The sequence below is a fragment of the Phyllobates terribilis genome, unplaced genomic scaffold (genome assembly GCF_046119375.1).
Source record: "Phyllobates terribilis strain yellow unplaced genomic scaffold, ASM4611937v1 Scaffold_9__5_contigs__length_417890890, whole genome shotgun sequence".
In the NCBI taxonomy this organism is placed as follows: domain Eukaryota; kingdom Metazoa; phylum Chordata; class Amphibia; order Anura; family Dendrobatidae; genus Phyllobates; species Phyllobates terribilis.
In genome coordinates, this window is record NW_027362769.1 from 24,849,542 (window position 1) to 24,871,054 (window position 21,513).

A 21,513-nucleotide genomic window follows, 5' to 3' on the forward strand; every position below is an offset into this window, starting at 1 on the left:
TTCACCGATCCACACTCGTGCTCGCTGTTTGCACCACATACAGTAGTCCTTTTTTCCCTTTTTTTTTCAGAATAAAAGTTCACACAAAGCACACTGACACATACACACTCTAAATAAAGTACTGACACACACACACTACATAAATAACAAAAAAAAATGTCCTGCTCATCCAAAACTCGCTATTCAGTGGAGGAGGCAAACGCTCTTCTTGCCTCCGACACTGACAGCGAGGGCGAGGATCCCTCATTTCTTTATTTTTTCGACGCATCATTGTCCTCTTCTTCCTCCTCCTCTTCCTCCTCCTCTCCTTCCTCCTCAGGTGCTGCTGGACCGCCCCGCAGTCATTCCAGGAGAGAAGATGAACCAGCACAGCCCACTACTGAACCCATATGGACCTCGCCCCTGAAAACTATGAGCCACTGATTCCTGATTTCGTGACGGAATCAGGAATCAAGTTTGACACCACCAGCCTCACAGAAATAGACTTTTTCAAAGTCTTTTTCTCTGAGGATTTTATAAACCTCATGGTGGTCCAAGCTAATTTGTACGCTAATCAGTTTTTGGAACAAAACCCCTCTTTATCATTTTCTAACTGGTCTCCTGCAGATGCAGAAGAAATGATAAAGTTTTGGGGCCTGCTCCTTCATATGGGGATCGTTAAGAAGCCAGAAGTTCGGCAATACTGGAGTGTTGACTAGAGATGAGCGTTGTTCTACTCGAACTGTTCGCCAATCTCAAATTCGAGCTGTTTTGGGCGGTGTTCGAGCCGTTCGGCGAACACGAACAATTTGAGAAAAATTCGGCTGTTCGAGGTTATGTTCGATAACTGTTCGTGCAACAAAATCATAACTGGATTTTTTCTCAGTAATGATGAAAATTAATGTTAATACGCAGTTTGAGTGTACAGCGGGGTGGGGGGAGGGGCAGGGGATGGATCTCTGCAGGAACAATGAAGATCTCCATTTTTTTTTCTCTTTCCCGCATTTACAGTGGGGAGGTGCAATCTGTCAGCCTATCAGCAGCGCACACACGGAGCGAAGTGCTTTTTTTCACACAAGGAAGGGCATGTGTCATTGGCAGTGTATGTCACATGTCCTTGCCCTATAAGACCAAGCCATTTTCCCCGTCGCCACCATTTTCTCACTGCTGCAGCTGCGTGTTAGACGGCACCGCTGTTGCTGTGTGCGCTATAACTTGTTAATTTCATGCCAATTTTTGCACAAATCTACAGATAGCTTGTGAGTAGGGAATAGTTGTGATTGCAGTCCTTGTAAGGACTAGGTTACAGCATTTCCTACGACTTTTATCAGGCAGGTCTGTGCTCTTAAATAGATAGATTGTGGGAGTAAAGACTAGTTGTAATTGGAGTCCTTTTCAGGACTAGGTTACATCAGTTCCTATCAGTTTTTGCCAGGCAGGTCTGTGCCAGTGCTGTGCAAGTTTTTTTCACAGCATTTGGCTGAATCTAGCAAAGCTAATCCTTTTTGGCCTATTGCAGAGTGTGTTAGTCAGTGGAGTAGCCTATCTGTGTTGCAAGATATACCACCTGTGTATAGAATACCAATTTTTTTACTGCACCTAGTGAAGTAAAATCTTTTGGGCATAGCATCATTCTATTAGTCCATCTATACTGACCTCCATCAGGTTGCAAATTGAATATAATTTTTTTCTGCATCTAGCTCTGAAAAAATATTGGGCTTCTAGCTGTGTGTGGGACTTGTTGTATTAGTCCATCTATACTGACCTCCATCAGGTTGCAAACTGCATATATTTTTTTCTTCATCTACCTCTGAAAACATATTGGGCTTCTAGCTGTGTGTGGGACTTGTTCTATTAATCCATCTATACAGACCTCCATCAGGTTGCAAACTGCATATATTTTTTTCTTCATCTACCTCTGAAAAAATATTGGGCTTCTAGCTGTGTGTGGGACTTGTTCTATTAATCCATCTATACTGACCTCCATCAGGTTGCAAACTGAATATATTTTTTTCTGCATCTACCTCTGAAAAAATATTGGGCTTCTAGCTGTGTGTGGGACTTGTTCTATTAATCCATCTATACAGACCTCCATCAGGTTGCAAACTGAATATATTTTTTTCTGCATCTACCTCTGAAAAAATATTGGGCTTCTAGCTGTGTGTGGGACTTGTTGTATTAGTCCATCTATACTGACCTCCATCAGGTTGCAAACTGAATATATTTTTTTCTGCATCTACCTCTGAAAAAATATTGGGCTTCTAGCTGTGTGTGGGACTTGTTGTATTAGTCAATCTATACAGACCTCCATCAGGTTGCAAACTGAATATATTTTTTTCTGCATCTACCTCTGAAAAAATATTGGGCTTCTAGCTGTGTGTAGGACTTGTTGTATTAGTCCATCTATACTGACCTCCATCAGGTTGCAAACTGAATATATTTTTTTCTGCATCTACCTCTGAAAAAATATTGGGCTTCTAGCTGTGTGTGGGACTTGTTCTATTAATCCATCTATACAGACCTCCATCAGGTTGCAAACTGAATATATTTTTTTCTGCATCTACCTCTGAAAAAATATTGGGCTTCTAGCTGTGTGTAGGACTTGTTGTATTAGTCCATCTATACTGACCTCCATCAGGTTGCAAACTGAATATATTTTTTTCTGCATCTACCTCTGAAAAAATATTGGGCTTCTAGCTGTGTGTGGGACTTGTTCTATTAATCCATCTATACAGACCTCCATCAGGTTGCAAATTGAATATAATTTTTTTCTGCATCTAACCCAGCCAATAGTTTTGGCCTAATACCACAGTTTGGCCACTCAGCTCTGCTCAGTTCCCATCCATTGTTTTTTTGTGCAAACAACTCCAGAGTTGTTAATTAGTTAACCACCAAAATGAGTTGAAAAAGTCCTGCTGCTGGTGGAAAGGGGAATAGGCGTGTTGGGAAGGGGAAAAAAGGTTGTGTCCGTGGGGTAGGTGTTAAAGCAACAGTAACATCTGCAGAAGAAAGACCATCTTCCAGCCAAACTAAAATGTCTACTTCTTTTAGCGGACAATGTGATAAGATCCGTTTCTTACGGCCACGCCAATCGCTACAAATTCCAGATGAGGCACAAAAACAGCAGGTGCTTCAACGGATATCAAGTGCTCCTTTAAGTGGGCTCTCCTCCACATCAACTTCAACATCACAAATACTCCAGTCCTCAAAGGTGTCACCCCAATCGCACTTGCTTCCTCACAGCTCCCAAATCTCCAGCTGCCCGTCTGAGTATGAGGTAGAACAGATGGTTGAGTCTGCAGAGCTGTTTACTCATACTATAGCCTGGGAATCAGAGGTCGACTCCAGTGCTTCTGTGAATCCAGACGAGGAAATGATCTGCACTGATGCCCAGAATCTTTATGAGTCGGATCCAGGACCAGACGCAGAAGGTTCTGACCATAATGTAGACCCTCATTCCCAAACTGTAACTCCTGTTGGTGGAGACAATGAGGAAGACGATGATAAGACTCAAATACCTGATTGGAGCGACAACTTTAGTTTTTTGTCAGGGCAGGAACAGGTTGGCTCTGAGGACGACGGGTGTGATAACGCACAGGGTGATGATGATGAGGTTAGAGATCCCACTTACTGTCAACCCACAGTCAGCCAAGAGATGAGGTCAGCAGAGGAGGTGGAGGAAGATGCTAGTGACGACGAGGTCAGGTTGCGCCTTCCTGGACAGAGACGTAGTACTGGAAGCACGTCAACAACTGCATCCTCAAACACAACTCTACCTCTCACCACAAGTCGTGGTGGCTCTTCAGGTCGCATGGGTGCTAAGCCTTGCATAGCCTGGGCATTTTTTCAGATCGATAAAGATGACCCAACTCGTGTTATCTGTAACATTTGTCAGCAAAAGCTAAGTAGAGGCCAAAAAATACATAGTTTGAGTACTTCATGCATGAACCGGCACATGGACATGAAGCATAAGTTGCAGTGGGAAGCTCAGTGTGCTACAATGCGGCCTAGCCGGCCGTGCCAACCACCGTCTGCCATATCTTGTGCATCCGCGGCCTCTTCATCCTCTGTGACTGGGGGGACAGCAGTCACACCTGTTTTGGGGCGCAGACCTGCCACCTCTTTACCCGCAACAGCCAGCGTGATTGGCAGGTCATCATTTTCTTTGGAGGTGGTAACACCAGCTGGTGTTGAGCGCTGTCCGACATCGATAGCACCACCTTTGGATCAAGGCAACCTAACATGTCCGCCTGCATCTTCCTCACAGACCGGCAGTTTGCCGGGGACACCCTTATCAACCCCGTCTAAGCACAATAGCCAGCCCTCGGTCCCTCAGATGTGGACAAGTAAAAGACCATTTCCTCCTAGCCATGAGAAAGCTAAGAGGTTGAATTTCACCATCTGCAAGTTCTTGGCTACAGAAATGCTGCCTTTCCGCCTGGTGGACACAGAGGATTTTCGAGACCTTATGTCCGTCGCAGTGCCCCAGTACCAGATGCCCAGTCGGCACTACTTCTCAAAGAAAGGTGTGCCTGCGCTCCACCAGCATGTCGCACACAACATCACCGCTTCTTTGAGAAACTCTGTGTGTGACAGGGTGCATTTCACCACAGACACTTGGACGAGTAGGCATGGACAGGGGCGTTACATGTCGCTGACTGGGCACTGGGTAACTATGGTGACTGCAGGACAAGGGGCTGCTGTCCAAGTCTTGCCGTCCCCACGAGTTGTGCGTCAATCCTCTTTATGTCAAAGTTCCTCCACTGCTTCTGCCTCCTCAACCTCCTCTCGGTCTTCCACCTGCACCCAAAGCCTGTCTGGTCATGCCACAAGCTTTCTAACTGCGCAGAAGGGATCCTGCACACCTCCTTACTATGCTGGCAGTGGGGCTCAACGTCATCAGGCGGTTTTTACATTGAAATGTCTGGGAAATGTGAGTCACACAGCTGAGGAGTTGTGGTCAGCTCTGGAGAACCAATTTCATGAATGGTTGTCTCCACTGGACCTGAAACCAGGGAAGGCCGTGTGCGACAATGCTGCAAACCTGGGTGCGGCCCTTCGCCGGGGCAATGTCACACATGTGCCTTGTATGGCTCACGTGTTGAACCTGGTTGTCCAGCAATTTTTAGCCCACTATCCCAGACTAGATGGCCTTCTGCAGAGGGCACGGTCGCTGTGTGCTCACTTTCGCCTTTCGCATCCCGCAGCTCAGCGACTTACATCTCTACAGAAGTCGTTGGGCCTGCCACTTCACCGGCTAAAATGCGATGTGCCTACCCGGTGGAATTCAACTCTGCACATGTTGAAGCGACTGTGGCAGCACCGACAAGCCCTGGTGCAATACGTTCTGACGTATAGCCTGGTCCAACGAGATCCAGAGGTGGGGCAAATCACGCTGGAGGAGTGGTCTCAGATCAGGGACCTATGCACCCTTCTGCACAGTTTTGAAATGGCGACGAAGATGTTTAGTGCTGACGATGCCATTATCAGCATGACTATTCCGGTGATTTACATGCTGGAGCACATGTTAAACAGAATTCGGAGTCAGGTGGTGGCACAAGAGGAGGTGGAGGAAGTAGAGGAGGAGGAGTTGTATGCGGAAGGGATAACATCTGCAAGGTCCAGACGGTCGGCAGCACCAAGGCGGCAGGCATGTGAGGGTGGGGGAGATGGTTTTACCAGGGCGCATGGTAGCAGCCAAACTAGTGAGGAAGGTGCAGGAGCCCAGGAAGAAGTGGAGGACGAACTGATGGAAGACTCATCAGCTGAGGGAGACCTTGATCACATTTCTGTTGTGCGAGGTTGGGGGGAGAGGACAGAGGAAGGAAGCATGATTGTTACCTCGCCACCAACACAACAGGGACTTGGTGCTCCTGGATGCGCAACACACATGAGTGCCTTCTTGCTGCACTACCTGCAACATGACCCTCGAATTGTGAGAATTAGAAATAATCCTGACTACTGGGTTGCCACACTGTTAGATCCCCGGTACAAAAGTAAATTTGCAGAAATTATTCCTGCCATAGAAAGGGATGCACGCATGCAGGAGTATCAGCAGAGACTGTTGCAGAATCTTACATGTGCTTTTCCACAAAATACCAGTGGTGCACGTAGTGAATCTCACAGTTCCAACTTGCCAACCGTGGGACCGTCAAGTGTTCAGCACTCAAACCGTAACAGAACCACAGTATCTGCTGGTAACATCAATTTTGCGGAATCATTTCACCACTTTTTTAGCCCATCCTTTGCAAGGCCACAGGAGACAAGAAGTCTGACACATAGTCAATGCCTAGAGACGATGGTACAGGAGTATCTCCAAGTAAACATTGAAGCCACGACTGTGTCACTGGACCCTTGCTCTTTTTGGGCTTCCAATCTGGATAAATGGCCGGAGCTAGCCACTTACGCCTTGGAGATCTTGTCATGCCCCGCAGCCAGCGTTCTGTCTGAACGTGTGTTCAGCGCTGCTGGTGGTGTGCTGACAGATAAGCGCACGCGGCTCTCCACTGATAATGTAGACAGACTCACGTTCATAAAGATGAACAAATCATGGATCCGAAACGACTTTTCTACCCCTGTGTCATCCTGGGGAGAGTAAAAGCTTGATGATTGGTTAAAATCACCCTACCAACCGTTTTAAGCTTTCAAATTACTAATCATGTTTATCTGTATCTTGGCTGGAAAATAATTTGGGCTTTGTAGCAGTGTGCAGCACTGATTCTATTAGGCCATCTATAATAAGCTCCACCAGATTTAAAATTACTAATCATGTTTATCTGTATCTTGACTGGAAAATAATTTGGGCTTTGTAGCAGTGTGCAGCACTGATCCTATTAGGCCATCTATACTAAAGCTTCACCAGATTTAAAATTAATAATAATTTTTAGCTGCATCTAGCCCGGAAAATAATTTTGGGGCTCCGAGATGCGCAAGACACATAAGTGCCTTCTTGCTGCACTACCTGCAGCATGACCCTCATATTGTCAGAATTCGAAGTAATCATGACTACTGGGTTGCCACACTCTTAGATCCCCCAAACTTTTCGATCAACCTTTTCATTTTAATAAAGACCAAAAAAATGGTCATTTTTGAAATTATAAGAATTAGCAGGTTGTTAGAAACTGAAATCAAACAGTTTTCAACTCAAAACTTTATTCTAGGTGATGTTACATTTTCACATAGGACCCCTTGTTCGAAAGGAGCTTCTGAACTCTCTCGTCCATTGAATTTGTCAGGTTTTGGATGGTTTCTGCTTCAATTGTTTTGCATGAGGACAGAATACCCTCCCAGAGCTGTTGCTTAGATGTGAACTGCCTCCCGCCATCATAGACACTCCTTTTAATGATGCTCCAAAGGTTCTGAATGGGGTAGAGGTCAGGGGAGCATGGGGGTCACACCATAAGTTTGTCCCCTTTTATGCCCATATCAGCCAGAGATGCAGATGTTTTATGTGCAGCATGAGATGGTGCATTATCATGCAGAAAAATGATCTTGCTGTGAAATACACGGTTCTTCTTCTTGAACCATGGCAGGAAGTGCTGTTTGAGAAAATCCACATACATTATGGAGTTCATCTTTAGCGCCTTCAGGGATCCTAAAGGGGCCGACAATCTTTCTCCCCATGATTCCAGCCCAAAACATTACTCCACCTCCTCCTTGTTGGCGCTGTAGCCGTGTTTACGTGGGGTGTCCATCAACCAGCCATCCTCCACTCCATCCATCTGGACCATCGAGCGCTGCATGGCACTCATCCGTGAACAAAACAGTTTTGAAATCAGTCTTCATGTAATGTTTGGCCCACTGGAGCCGTTTCTGCTTGTGTGAAGTGGATAGAGGAGGTCGACAGGATGGCGTATGCACAGCTGCAAACCTCTGAAGGACCCTGCATCTTGTTGTTCGGGGGACGTTGCAGGCACAAGCAGCTTCAAAAACTTGTCTGCTGCTATGACAAGGCTTTTTTGCCGCTGCTCTTTCAACCTGACGTAATTGCCTGTAGGAAAGAGTCCTCAATTTGCCCTTATCAGCACGCACACGTGTGTACTGTGAATCAGCTACATACTTCTTGATTGCCAAGACACTTCATCCTGATCATCGCACAATGTTGATTGTAGTCATGCCTTGACCTAAACACTCCACAATTTGTTGCTTCTCAGCAGCCGACACATCCTTTTTCTTTCCCATTTTGGCAGAAAATGTAGGCTGCTTAATAATGTGAGACAGCCTTCTTAAGTAGTTTTGTCTTTCATTGGACACACCTGCCAAACTAATTAGCACAGGTGTCTGCAATTGCTTACAGTGATATAAAGAGCCCTGACACACATCACCATCAATGAGTTTAACTGACAAACAAACAAATTCTTCCCTTATCACTCCTAAACACTTTTTGCATAATAATTTGGAACACAGTGTACATGTGCTTTTCCACAAAACACCAGTGGTTCACGTAGTGAATCTTACAGTTCTAACTTGCCAACCGTGGTCTGTATGGAGTTGTTCAATAAAGGGCCCAAAATTAAGATAACATAGATGGGAGAGGTCTCTATGAATAGGAATTCCTAAGTATTTGATACCCTGTGAGGGCCAGGCAAAGGGAAAGTTGGACTGGATGGAATCCTATATGGATTTGGGGAGGGAGACATCGAGGGCCTCAGACTTCGCTGCATTGATTTTAAAATTTGACCATGTAACAAAGTGATCTATTTCAGCCATAACAGCATGGATGGATATATGTGATTGAGTGATATATACTAGGACATCATCAGCAAATAGAGAGCACTTGTACTCGGTGCCTCCCACCTCAATCCACCTAATATTGGGGTTATGGCGAATTGATGAGAGCAGGTGCTCCGTCACTAGGATGTATAAGAGAGGGGACAGAGAACATCCCTGCCTTGTCCCATTGGTGATTGTGAAAGGTGATGAAAATGTTCTGACGCGCCCCCTGGGCCTTGGGACACCCGGAGCCGGACCCTTTTTGGTGGATGCTGGTGGTTGTAGTCTCCGTGGCGGCAACCCGGTTCCGTGGCTCAGGGCGGTCAAACCAGTGGCGGAACTATTTATGTGGTTTTGATGTTTAAATGTCCGACTACGCCACCCGTGGATTGCGGTCAGAGTGAACCGCCGCTCCAGGGCAGATCGCTGAGGCTGGTGTTGTGGGTGCAGCAGAGCGTAGTATAACTCCCCACGGGAGGAGTATAGCCTCAGGGCAGTGTATGCGGAGGATGGGGGTGATGGTGCAGGGCAGCAGCAGTAATGACACGGAGTCAGTGATGCAGTCCAGGGCCTTTACTCACAGTTCTTATTATCCAGACCACGTCTGCAGGTAACGGCTGCCCACGTCGTACTGTGCTCACCAGGTGAGGGGCTCAGACAACTCCCAGATAACTTTGGAGTGCTTCACAGGACCCCCTTTGTGTGTCCTTTGTCTGGCCTTTCTTACCAACCCTTCTGTCCGGCTGCCTCGGGCCTCCTCTTGGTAAACTTGGCGCCAGTTTCCCTGACCCTATGTGGTGCCTTCCTAGCGGGTGTAACGAGGGGCTGCACCATATAAAATGTCACAGCCTCCTGTTTCTAGCTGAGGGTCATTTCCTGCCTCCACTAGTTTCGGGGACCGGTCTCCCCCTTTGGCCTGACCCCTCCACGCAGGTGGATTCGGGCGTGCGGTGGCGACTCGCCCGTCCGCACCCCTGAGATCCCTTCGTTCCTCTTTCCTGGAGCCTTCTCCGCTCCTCTTCCTTCCTTCTCCCTCTTCCAGGCCTGGGCCTCTGTTACTAGGCCCGCCTCCGGAGCAGAGCTCATGCAGAGCCCCTGCTCCCTGCCACTTCTGCTCAGACTTCTCTGCACTGAACTAAGATGGTGCCCACCTTTTATACTCCCTTCTCAATGCACCCAGGAACTGCTTCCTCCCTGCTCCTGCACTACAGGCTTCCCCTTCCTCAGTGTTCCCTCCCCCCACTCCAGCCAGGGACAGGGACTGTCGTGCCCATCTCAGGGGCATATTGGTCGCCCTGCCCCACGGCAATGTGGTGTAATGCATGCAGGTGTCGGGTCCTGATCCACACTACATCCTTACCTGAGAGTGAGATATCACACCTCTGGGTGAGGTGCAATACCTCTGTAGCAACCGAGCTCTCAGGGTGCTACAGTTCCATTTATCTTCAGCCTAGGTGACGTATTGCGATACAGGGCCATGATTTTGGCTATAAAAGGGTCCCCTAGACCCCTACCCCAAGCTTTTTAAGAGAATCATATATGGCGTGCCAGGAGACTCTATGGAATGCTTTCTCAGCATCCAACGAGAGTATCTAATTACAAATTTTTAACTGCATCTAGCCCAGGAAATACTTTGTGCCTAGTAGCAGTGTCTGCTAGTCAGCGGATTATCCCGGCTGTTAAGCAAGCTACACCACCTGTAGTTTGGACACTTCATTTTTTCAAAGGAAATGCTTCGGGACCACGGGATACTCAGTGAAGAGCATCAGGAGGCACCCCAAGGCATAGGGGCTCGGACTGGCAGTAGGATGCCTTGCGGTGGACAGCCGAGCTCGATCCTTATAAAAGCTTTTTAACTGCAGCAGCTTTAGTGGACGCTACTGGAGCTGGAATTACGCGGCTGCTGGCATGAGACTTGCCCTCCAATAGATCCTTGTAAATGGATTTAAAGTGTATTTATTCAAATTAGAGAGACAATTTAAATTAAAAAGCTTAGAGCTGCTTCCACCACAGGGGGGCTCGCTCGACCCACCAGCGGACAGGCACCATTATTGGGAGAGGGGGGCTGGCCGTCAGGGTTCACCACGGCTCTGGCACAAACCCGGCGACACGGAGGTGACACGGGCAGGACCGGACTGAACGTGTCGGCTTCTCACTTTTTGGATTTTAGAAGGGCATGACATGCCTATATCTGTGTCTCCCCCTCCTTTTACTCCTCCACCTCTTTTCTTTTCGCATGACTATATGTACTTGTCACTTTTCCATGTGTTAGTTGTGTCTTCTGAGCAGTTTGTCAGCTTTTGGACACCTTTGAAGGTGTTTTCTATGTGTTTCTATGTGTTTTTGTTTGCCTGCCATTGGTTTTAACGGTGTTCGAAGGTGTTCGACGAACAGTTCGACGAACAGTTCGGCGAACACACGGGTGTTCGACGAACCGAACCGAACTCGAACACTACGGGGGTGGCTCAACACTAGTGTTGACTTTTTGTATAACACTCCAGTGTTCCGAATGGTCATGACCCGGACACGTTTTGAGGCCATCCACAAGTTCATGCATTACAACGATAATGCAAGGTGTCCTGCACGCGATGACCTGAACTTTGATCGTCTTTTCAAAGTTCGGCCGGTCATCGAACACTTCAACAACAAGTTTGCTGAAGTGTATGTGCCCCAAAGGGACATCTGTGTGGATGAGTCCTTAATTGCTTTTAAGGGGCGGCTTGGATTCCGGTAGTACCTGCCCAGTAAGAGGGCCAGGTACGGAATCAAGCTGTATAAACTTTGTGAGAGTACCTCAGGGTACACTCACAAGTTAAGAATTTATGAAGGTAAGGACTCCCGGATTGAACCCCCTGAATGCCCCCCTGTTCTGGGAGTGAGTGGGTAAATTGTGTGGGACTTGGTGCACCCACTGCTGGATAAAGGTTATCACCTGTACGTGGATAACTTTTATACCAGTGTCCCTCTCTTCAAGTCCCTCTCTGCGCGACGTACTTCAGCTTGCGGTACTGTCCGCAAAAATCAGAGAGACCTCCCAAAGACGCTAATTGGGCAGATGCTCAGAAGGGGTGAGAGCAGAGCCCAATGTAGTGACCACCTGCTGGTGGTCAAGTACAAGGACAAGAGGGATGTCCTTCTCTTGACCACCATACATAGTGATGGCAGCACCCTCAGCACTGTACGAGGTTCCACTAGACAGGTCGGCAAACCAATCTGTGTAGTGGGGTACAACAAGTACAAGGGGGGAGTTGATCTCTCTGATCAAGTCCTCCAGCTGTACAGTGTTTTGAGAAAAGCCAAGGTATGGTATAAGAAGTTGGCGGTGCACCTCATACAGATGGCAATGCACAACGCTTTCCTTCTGTCACAATGTGCTGGCCAGACTTCTGCGTCGTACCTTCACTTCCAGGAGACAGTTATCAAGGCCCTCATATTTGGCAGTGGTGATGGAGCGGGCCCCAGTACTTCCGGAACTGAAGGACCGAGAATTGTACCAGGCCTGCATTTCCTGGGGCAGATCCCTCAAGTCGCAAAAAAAAGTAAGTCACAAAAGTTGTGCAGAGTGTGTTATAAAAGGGAAATAAGCAAGGACACCATTTATCAATGTGGCACCTGCCCCGACAAACCTGGCCTGTGCATGAAAGAATGCTTCAAAAAGTACCATACTTCCATGCACTACTAAATTAATTTCTGATGTATGACAACCCGATGAACACTACACAACTGACGTAGTGTTCGTCAGGTTGTCATACGTCAATTGTGTAGTGTTCGTCAGGTTGTCCTACACAACTGACGTATGACACTACATTATATGATTCAAAAATCAGCTACCACTTCCAAAAAGGGGGCACTTGTTGGGCATTTCCACTGTTTAGGCACATCAGGGACTCTGAGAACGTGACATGATGCCCACAGACAATTCCATCAAAGTCTGCATTCCAAAGCGTCACTCCTTTCCTTCCAAGCCCTGACATGCGCCCGAACAGTAGTTTTCTCCAACACATGGGGTATCAGTGTACTCAGGAGAACTGGACAACATATTTCGAGGTCCACTTTTCCCTGTTACCCTTGTGAAAATATTTTTTTAACATTATTGTGGAAAAAAAGTTTTTTTTTTAATTTTCAGTAGTCAACATTATAATTTTCTGTGAGGCACCTGGGGGTTCAAAGTGTTCACCACACATTTAGATAAATTCACTGCGGGTCTAGTTTTCAAAAAATTTAGGCACTTGTTGGGTATTTCCACTGTTTAGGCCCATCAGGGGCTCTGAGAACGTGACATGACGCTCACAGACAATTCCATCAAAGTCTGCATTCCAAAGCGTCACTCCTTCCCTTCCAAGCCCTGACATGCACCCAAACAGTAGTTTTCTCCAACACATGGGGTATCAGCAAACTAAGGAGAAAATGGACAACAGATTTTGAGGTCCACTTTCCCCTGTTACTAGTGTTGAGCGAGCATGCTCGACACTGCTCGGTACTCGCCCGAGCATCTCACTACTCGGGATGTTCGGCGAGCACCGAGCATTTTTGGGTTACTCGGGTGGGAGCTTGGGTCTCCGCCCTGCACATTTGGCACTCTTTACAGAGCCAATGAACATGCAGGGATTGCCATCCAGTCACTGTAATGCTGCAGCCATGTTGTTTGTGGGCATTACAGTGATTGGGTGGCCGCACAGCGTCACCTCGAGTATTAAAAAGCGGGCGCCACCATCTTGGACATAGTCGCTCCGGATCAGACAGTGTAGGGAGAATGCTGCTGAGTTAGGGAGAGATATATAGCTTAAAATAGAATGGAAGAAGCAAAAGCGAGTAAAAATGGCATGAAGCAACAATATTTTATTAATCAATTATAAATATACAATGGTGGCACAAGGGATATAAATATGAATACAGTGACAATGGGTGATTGTTGGATCAAGAAAAGCCCCGCTACCTCTTTAAACCCCTCATACGTATATATTCCAATGTACAATGGGTACAGACAGAATCCACAAGAAGTTTAAAAAAGAGGGAAAAAAAGGAAAGGGGGGAGGAAAGACAAGATACGTGGGGAGGATGGAACCAAAGACAGAGTATAAAGTATCAATCAAGCAAACAGGATGAGATGTCCATTATCTCCAATACCCAAGTGGGAGGCCATAATAGTAAATGAGTCAGGGCACTCACCCAGATGGTTGATAACTCTCTAAAATGTGGAGGGCACAGGGAGGCAGCCAATTTCCATCCGCGAGGGGCCTCTCATCCACGCTACATCCGCACATGACTCCTCTACCATCAAAGCCGTCCCAATCGGACAATTTCTCAGGGTGAGGCGGATTTGCTCGACTAACTTTAAGTTTGAGAAACATGCCTCCGACTTGGCCGAACGATTCAGACATAGGGGATACAGCAATCGATGTATCGGCCGTGGCTATAGAAGGGCTCGGAATACTCCCCGTGATCACCTCATCCATCCCCTTCCCACTTATAAACGGAAAAGTCCGGATAGGATTCGCTTCATCTCTACATACAACTCTGAGTGGTGTGCGGTGCGGCGTATCCTCTCACGACATTGGGACATACTGGGTACGGAGCCCTCCCTGAGGGAACATATTGTTGAATTTCCATGCATGACACCTCGACGATCCAACACCCTAGCAGATCTTCTGGTCTCCAGTCACTACGCCCCACCTGGGAGAAACCCCTTTGGCTCCCGTGGCCCCACCCTGGGGACCTTTCCATGCGGCCATTGTGCCGCCTGCGCTAATGTCCCACGTACTACCATGTTCGCGAACTCTGACGGCTCCCCTAATTTTAACATCCGCCATCACATCTCTTGTAGCACCACACATGTGATTTATCACGCTACATGTGGCTGTGGACTTATTTATGTAGGTCTTACATCCAGGGAGCTGAGAGTCAGAGTCCGCGAGCATGTTAGGGACATTGGCGCGGCTAGGGCGATCCTTGATCCCCGGGAGCTCAAGACTTTACCCCGGCACTTTAAATCTGCCCATAACTGTGACCCTCGATCTTTGAGGGTTTGTGGCATTGATGTGGTACACTTGGGCTCCCGGGGAGGGAACGCCAAACGCCCTTTGGTGCAAAAGGAAGCCAGGTGGATCATTACTCTTGATACTCTTTCGCCACGGGGGCTTAATGAACATCTAGGCTTCTCCTCATTTTTATGATCTCTCCTTATTATGATTTTTTCATTAATTTCTATTTACTTCTTGTGGAGATGATCAATTCTGATAGTTTCAGTTTTGATTTTTTGGCTTCCACATGTGCGTCCTCTGCGTCTGACTTTACCCCTTTGGGTGCTCTTCTCCGGGTGCCCTTAGGCGTCTCCCCCCCTAGATGCTTCTCCTAGGGGTCAAACATTTCTTTTTGGTTTTATGGTCATTTTTAAGTTGTTGTGTGTTCTAAAATTTTTGTACATCTCTCTATTTCCTTTTTAGTGTCCCCTAGTATTGTTCTCTCTGCACTTTCTATCTGGACAATTGGATCAGTGGTTCTTCGTATCTCCTCTACATGATGACTGAGCTGGAATTAGGACCATTCTTTAGGACTTCATTCCTAGCAAGACTATTTTGTAAAATTTGTCTGCTTTATATTATTTTTATTGTATATTTTTATTTTCTTTTTTATTTTCTCTTTCTAATATTATTTTCATTTATTTTTCTTTATATTTTTTATATTTTTATATTGTTTATACTTTTACTTGTCTTATTTCTTTACATTTTTTCATATTACATGTATCTCACATATTTAATTTTGTCATAGTTATGATTTTATTCTCTATATATTGTGCTCTATTTATATTCATATAAACTATTCTTCTTATCGTGTATTCCAGCTTTTTTCTATCACTTCCCCCCTTTTACTTATGTCATCCTTATCCTATTCTGTGATGGGTCGCGCTATTTTTATACTCACGACACTTCTTGCTGTCTCCTGTGGGACACACTGTGGTGTGCTGTGATGGCCTGCGGTGCGCATGCGCTGGGTTAATCGCGGTCCGGGAACCCGCGCGCGTCCATCTCTATGGCAATGACGCACCCCCGGATATTGTCGTTGGACACTTCCGGCATGTGCACGTGCCATGACGGACGGCGCGCGTCTGCTGTGGTCGCCATGACCCCGGCGCATGCGACCGAATGGCCGGCCTTCACGGCAGCCATGATAGGACGATCACATGATCGCTCATGTGATCATCCAAGGTCCTATTTATTCAGGTCCTTGTCCATCATTTAACATGTGCCTCTTGATAAAGCGTCGAGGCCCCTTGCGGATGGAAATTGGCTGCCTCCCTGTGCCCTCCACATTTTAGAGAGTTATCAACCATCTGGGTGAGTGCCCTGACTCATTTACTATTATGGCCTCCCACTTGGGTATTGGAGATAATGGACATCTCATCCTGTTTGCTTGATTGATACTTTATACTCTCTCTTTGGTTCCATCCTCCCCGCGAATCTTGTCTTTCTTCCCCCCTTTCCTTTTTTTTCCCTCTTTTTTAAACTTCTTGTGGATTCTGTCTGTACCCATTTTACATTGGAATATATACGTATGAGGGGTTTAAAGATGTAGTGGAGCTCTTCTTGATCCAATAATCACCCATTGTCACTGTATTCATATTTATATCCCTTGAGTCACCATTGTATATTTATAATTGATTAATAAAATATTGTTGTTGAGGACCCTCGCGGATGGAAATTGGCTGCCTCCCTGTGCCCTCCACATTTTAGAGAGTTATCAACCATCTGGGTGAGTGCCCTGACTCATTTACTATTATGGCCTCCCACTTTGGTATTGGAGATAATGGACATCTCATCCTGTTTGCTTGATTGATACTTTATACTCTCTCTTTGGTTCCATCCTCCCCGCGTATCTTGTCTTTCTTCTCCCCTTTCCTCTTTTTTTTCCTCTTTTTTAAACTTCTTGTGGATTCTGTCTGTGCCCATTGTACATTGGAATATATACGTATGAGGGGTTTAAAGATGTAGCGGGGCTCTTCTTGATCCAACAATCACCCATTGTCACTGTATTCATATTTATATCCCTTGTGTCACCATTGTATATTTATAATTGATTAATAAAATATTGTTGTTTCATGCCATTTTTACTCGCTTTCGCTTCTTCCATTCTGTTTTCTGAGTAGGCATTTCTTACTTACGGTCATGGGTGGTGAGCAGGCTTCTTTTGTCACCACTTACCCGTGAGTCTTTAATATGTTGGCCAAACTGTTTCTCATAGTTTAAAATAGGTAGTGTAGGGTCAATAAAGCCTTCCAAATCAAACAAACAGTTCTTCTCAGGACTAATATCCATCCCAGATATCAGGCAGGCAGGCTGTATAGGAGACGCTGTGGTTATACCAGCAAACGCTGCATTACAGTCCTGTGTGCTCCTGTTGGTCAAATTGCTAGACTTATCCCCCCATCTCAGGGGCCAGGAAAAATCCTTTTTTTGTTATCTAAATCCTGTATTTTTTTTTTTCCTCAGTCAGAATGTAAAAATACACGTCTTATTAACCTTTTGGTAATTCCCCCCAGCCCAAAAAAATTGAGTGTGTCTGTGACTGTTAAGACACAAATATATCTATTTAAAAGATTCTGGTGTAGGCCAGATAACTGAAACTGTGGTTTTGAAGTTCCACGGGTCAAATCTCTGTATTATCCTGCGTTTGGCATTTTTTCCGTAAAAAAAACAGTAATAGTGTCTTCCTGACTGTTCAGACACAAATATATCTGTTTAAAAGAGTCTGGTGTAGGCCAGAGAAATAGAACTGTTGTTTTGCAGTTCCACGGGTCAAATCTCTGTATTATCCTGCTTTTAGCATTTTTTCCATCAAATAAAACTGTAATGGTGTCTCCCTGACAGTTCAGACACCAATATATCTGTTTAAAAGAGTCTGGTGTAGGCCAGATAACTAGTACTGTGGTTTTGCAGTTACACGGTTCAAATCTCTGTATTATCCTGCTTTTGGCATTTTAACGTAAAAAAAACCCAGTAATAGTGTCTCCCTGACTGTTCAGACACAAATATATCTGTTTAAAAGAGTCAGGTGTAGGCCGGAGAAATAGAACTGCGGTTTTTCAGTTCCACGGGTCAAATCTCTGTATTATCCTGCTTTTGGCATTTTTTCTGTAAAAAAACTGTAATAGTGTCTCCCTGACTGTTCAGACACAAATATATCTGTTTAAAAGAGTCTGGTGTAAGTAAGAGAAATAGAACTGTGGTTTTGCAGTTCCATGGGTCAAATCTCTGTATTATCCTGCTTTTGGCATTTTTTCCGTAAAAAAAAACTGTAATAGTTTCTCCCTGACTGTTCAGACACAAATATATCTGTTTAAAAGTGTCTGGTGTAGGCCAGATAACTAGTACTGTGGTTTTGCAGTTCCACGGTTCAAATCTCTGTATTATCCTGCTTTTGGCATTTTAACGTAAAAAAAACCCAGTAATAGTGTCTCCCTGACTGTTCAGACACAAATATATCTGTTTAAAAGAGTCAGGTGTAGGCCGGAGAAATAGAACTGCGGTTTTTCAGTTCCACGGGTCAAATCTCTGTATTATCCTGCTTTTGGCATTTTTTCCGTAAAAAAACTGTAATAGTGTCTCCCTGACTGTTCAGACACAAATATATCTGTTTAAAAGAGTCAGGTGTAAGTAAGAGAAATAGAACTGTGGTTTTGCAGTTCCATGGGTCAAATCTCTGTATTATCCTGCTTTTGGCATTTTTTCCGTAAAAAAAAACTGTAATAGTTTCTCCCTGACTGTTCAGACACAAATATATCTGTTTAAAAGAGTCTGGTGTAGGCCAGAGAAATAGAACTGCGGTTTTGCAGTTCCATGGGTCAAATCTCTGTATTATCCTGCTTTTGGCATTTTTTCCACAAAAAAAAACAGTAATAGTGTCTCCCTGACTGTTCAGACACAAATATATCTGTTTAAAAGAGTCTGGTGCAGGCCAGAGAAATAGAACTGTAGTTTTGCAGATCCACGGGTCAAATCTCTGTATTATCCTGCTTTTGGCATTTTTTCCTTTAAAAAAAACAGTAATAGTGTCTCCCTCACTTTTCAGACACAAATATATCTGTTTGAAAGAGTATGGTGTAGGCCAGATAACTAGAACTGTGGTTTTGCAGTACCGCGGGTGAAATGTCTGTATTATCCAGCTTTGGGCATTTTTTCCCAAAGGAAGACTGCGCTGCGGAATAGCTGCAGTGCACAAGAAATAGGCTGAACTGGATGGACGATTGTCTTTTTTCGGCCTTATAAACTATGAAACTATAAACTATGAAACTATGAAACTATAAGACGGCTTAGACCGTCGAAACGCGTTGTGGCAGTGGTATTGGAGGAAGAATAAAGGTTGGTTATTATCCATTTAATTGTCCAGTATTGATTTGGCGCTCCCTGAGACCGCTATACCATGGTTTTCATGTGAGACATCTCCACACGGAGCCTAAGCGGCAGGAGCAGCCTGGCATATTTAGAAGTATGAAGACCTGTGGTTACCCAGCCACCGGGATAAACGACTGAGGACCTGCGGTGACGTGGTCTCCGGTCCGGCAGGATCTTGTGACCATTCGAGGAGCTCGGAGGTGCGATACAAACACTGACAGGACGGCATTACAAACAGAGAGGCGACCCGGAGCCCAATTATCCACACGTTTAACCTTGGTTGTGTAGACGTACACAACCATTATAGGTGAGTGCACTGGCACTTTTAATTTTAATTTATACAAACAGCCCTGTGTGTCTACACATGTGCCCTTTCCCTTTTTCTTCTAGGATAACCCCAAAAAGGCCATTTGTACCACCTGCCATGCCAACATCAGCAGGGGTGACAAAACTACCAGCCTGACCACCACCAGCAAGATCAGGCACATGGCAGCAAAGCACCTGACTTTGTGGGGCGAACCCCAGGGTCCACGACCAGTGTCAGTGGGTGTCACCACTGCTTCTTCCGCTGTTGTGCGTGTAATAGAACCCCCTGTTGTGCGTGCAACAATCCCCTGTCCATACTGCATGCAAAGATGCCCCCTCCTCTCAGTCTTCACTTGTTATGGCAGTTTCTCAAGAAACAGCATCGAAGTCCACGTCCACGTCCCACCGCAGCGATCAATTGTTCATATCCCAGACCTTTGAACGAAAGCGCAAATTTGCAGCCAACGACCCACAGGCCACAGTCCTAAATTCACAAATTTCACGACTACTTGCATTGGAAATGCTGCCTTTCAGGCTGATGGAGACGGAATCCTTCCGCAACCTTATGGCGATGGCCGTCCCTCGGTACTCTGTCCCCAGCCGACACTATTTTGCCAGGTGTGCCATCCCCGCACTACACAAGCACGTGTCCCAAAACATCTGCCGTGCCCTCAACAGCGCAGTTACTGGGAGAGTCCACCTGACAACGGACACGTGAACAAGTGCTTGTGGCCAGGGACGGTACATCTCCCTGATGGCACACTGGGTAAACATAGGAGAAGCCGGGATCCAGTCGGACCTTGGGACGGAACACTTCCTCCCCACACCGAGGATTGCGGGCTTTATGTCAGTCAGAGTTGCCCCCACAGTGTATAGCTCCTGCTCATCATCCTCCTCCTCATCCTCATGTTCAGCTTCCATCTCAGATATCAGTTACAAGCTGGAAGCAATACAGTAATGCCTCAGCCAAGCGGCAACAGGCTGTTCTGAAATTCATAAGCTTAGGTGATAAACCTCACACTGCTTGTGAGTTGTGGACAGCTGTGAAAGAGCAGGCAGATCTGTGGCCGAGACCGCTGACCCTATATCCAGGCAAGGTCGTGTGTGACAATGGTCGTAACCTGGTGGCGGCTCTGAGGCGAGGCGAGATCACACACGTACCATGCCTGGCTCACGTGCTTAACCTCGCGGTTCAGCGGTTTCTTAAATCGTACCCCGAGTTGCCAGATCTGCTCGTCAAAGTACGACGCCTGTCAGCTCGTTTTTGCAAGTCGGCTACAGCTTCCGCCGCCGTTGCTGTGTTGCAGCAGCGTCTGCAGCTTCCGGCACACCGACTGGTGTGTGATGTCCCCACATCTTGGAACTCTACCCTCCACGTGTTGCAAAGGATTTGTGAGCAGAAGAGAGCAGTTGTGGAGTACCAGCTGCAACAAGGCCATCGATATTCAGGTCAGACTCCACACATAAGACCTCAGGAGTGGACCTGGATGTCTGACATATGTACCATCCTGACAAACTTTGAGGGATCCACCAAGATGGTGAGTGGCGATGACACCATCATTAGCGTCAGCATCCCACTTGTCTGTCTTTTGCAACACTCTCTGCAGAGAATTAAAGAGGAGGCATTGCAGCCAGAGTATGATGAGATGGATCAAGAAGCCGTAATGGGCGATTACACACAGCCCATCCTCATCTCATCCCAACGTGCATTGGGGGACAATGAGGGAGAGGAGAAGGAGGAGGAGGAGGAAGAACAGGAGCTGGTATCATGCGCTGTAGACGGTAGTACCTGTACAACTGTCATACCGTTGGTTCAGCGTGGGTGGCCTGAGGACAGGGGAGAGGAGGAGAAAGAGAGCATGGTCAGTCGTCATCTTGGTGAGGACACAGAAGTCTTGCCCATTACCAGTCTGGCACGCATGGCTGACTTTATGTTACGCTGCCTTAACCGTGACCCTCGCATTGTCAAAATATTGGGTGACAGTCATTACTGGTTGGTGACACTTTTAGACCCCCGCTACAAGGAGAACTTTCACTCTCTTATTCCTGAGGTGGAGAGGTCTACAAAAATGTGGCAGTACCAGAAGGACCTTGCTGCAGAACTGTTAAAAAAATTCCCATCTGAACA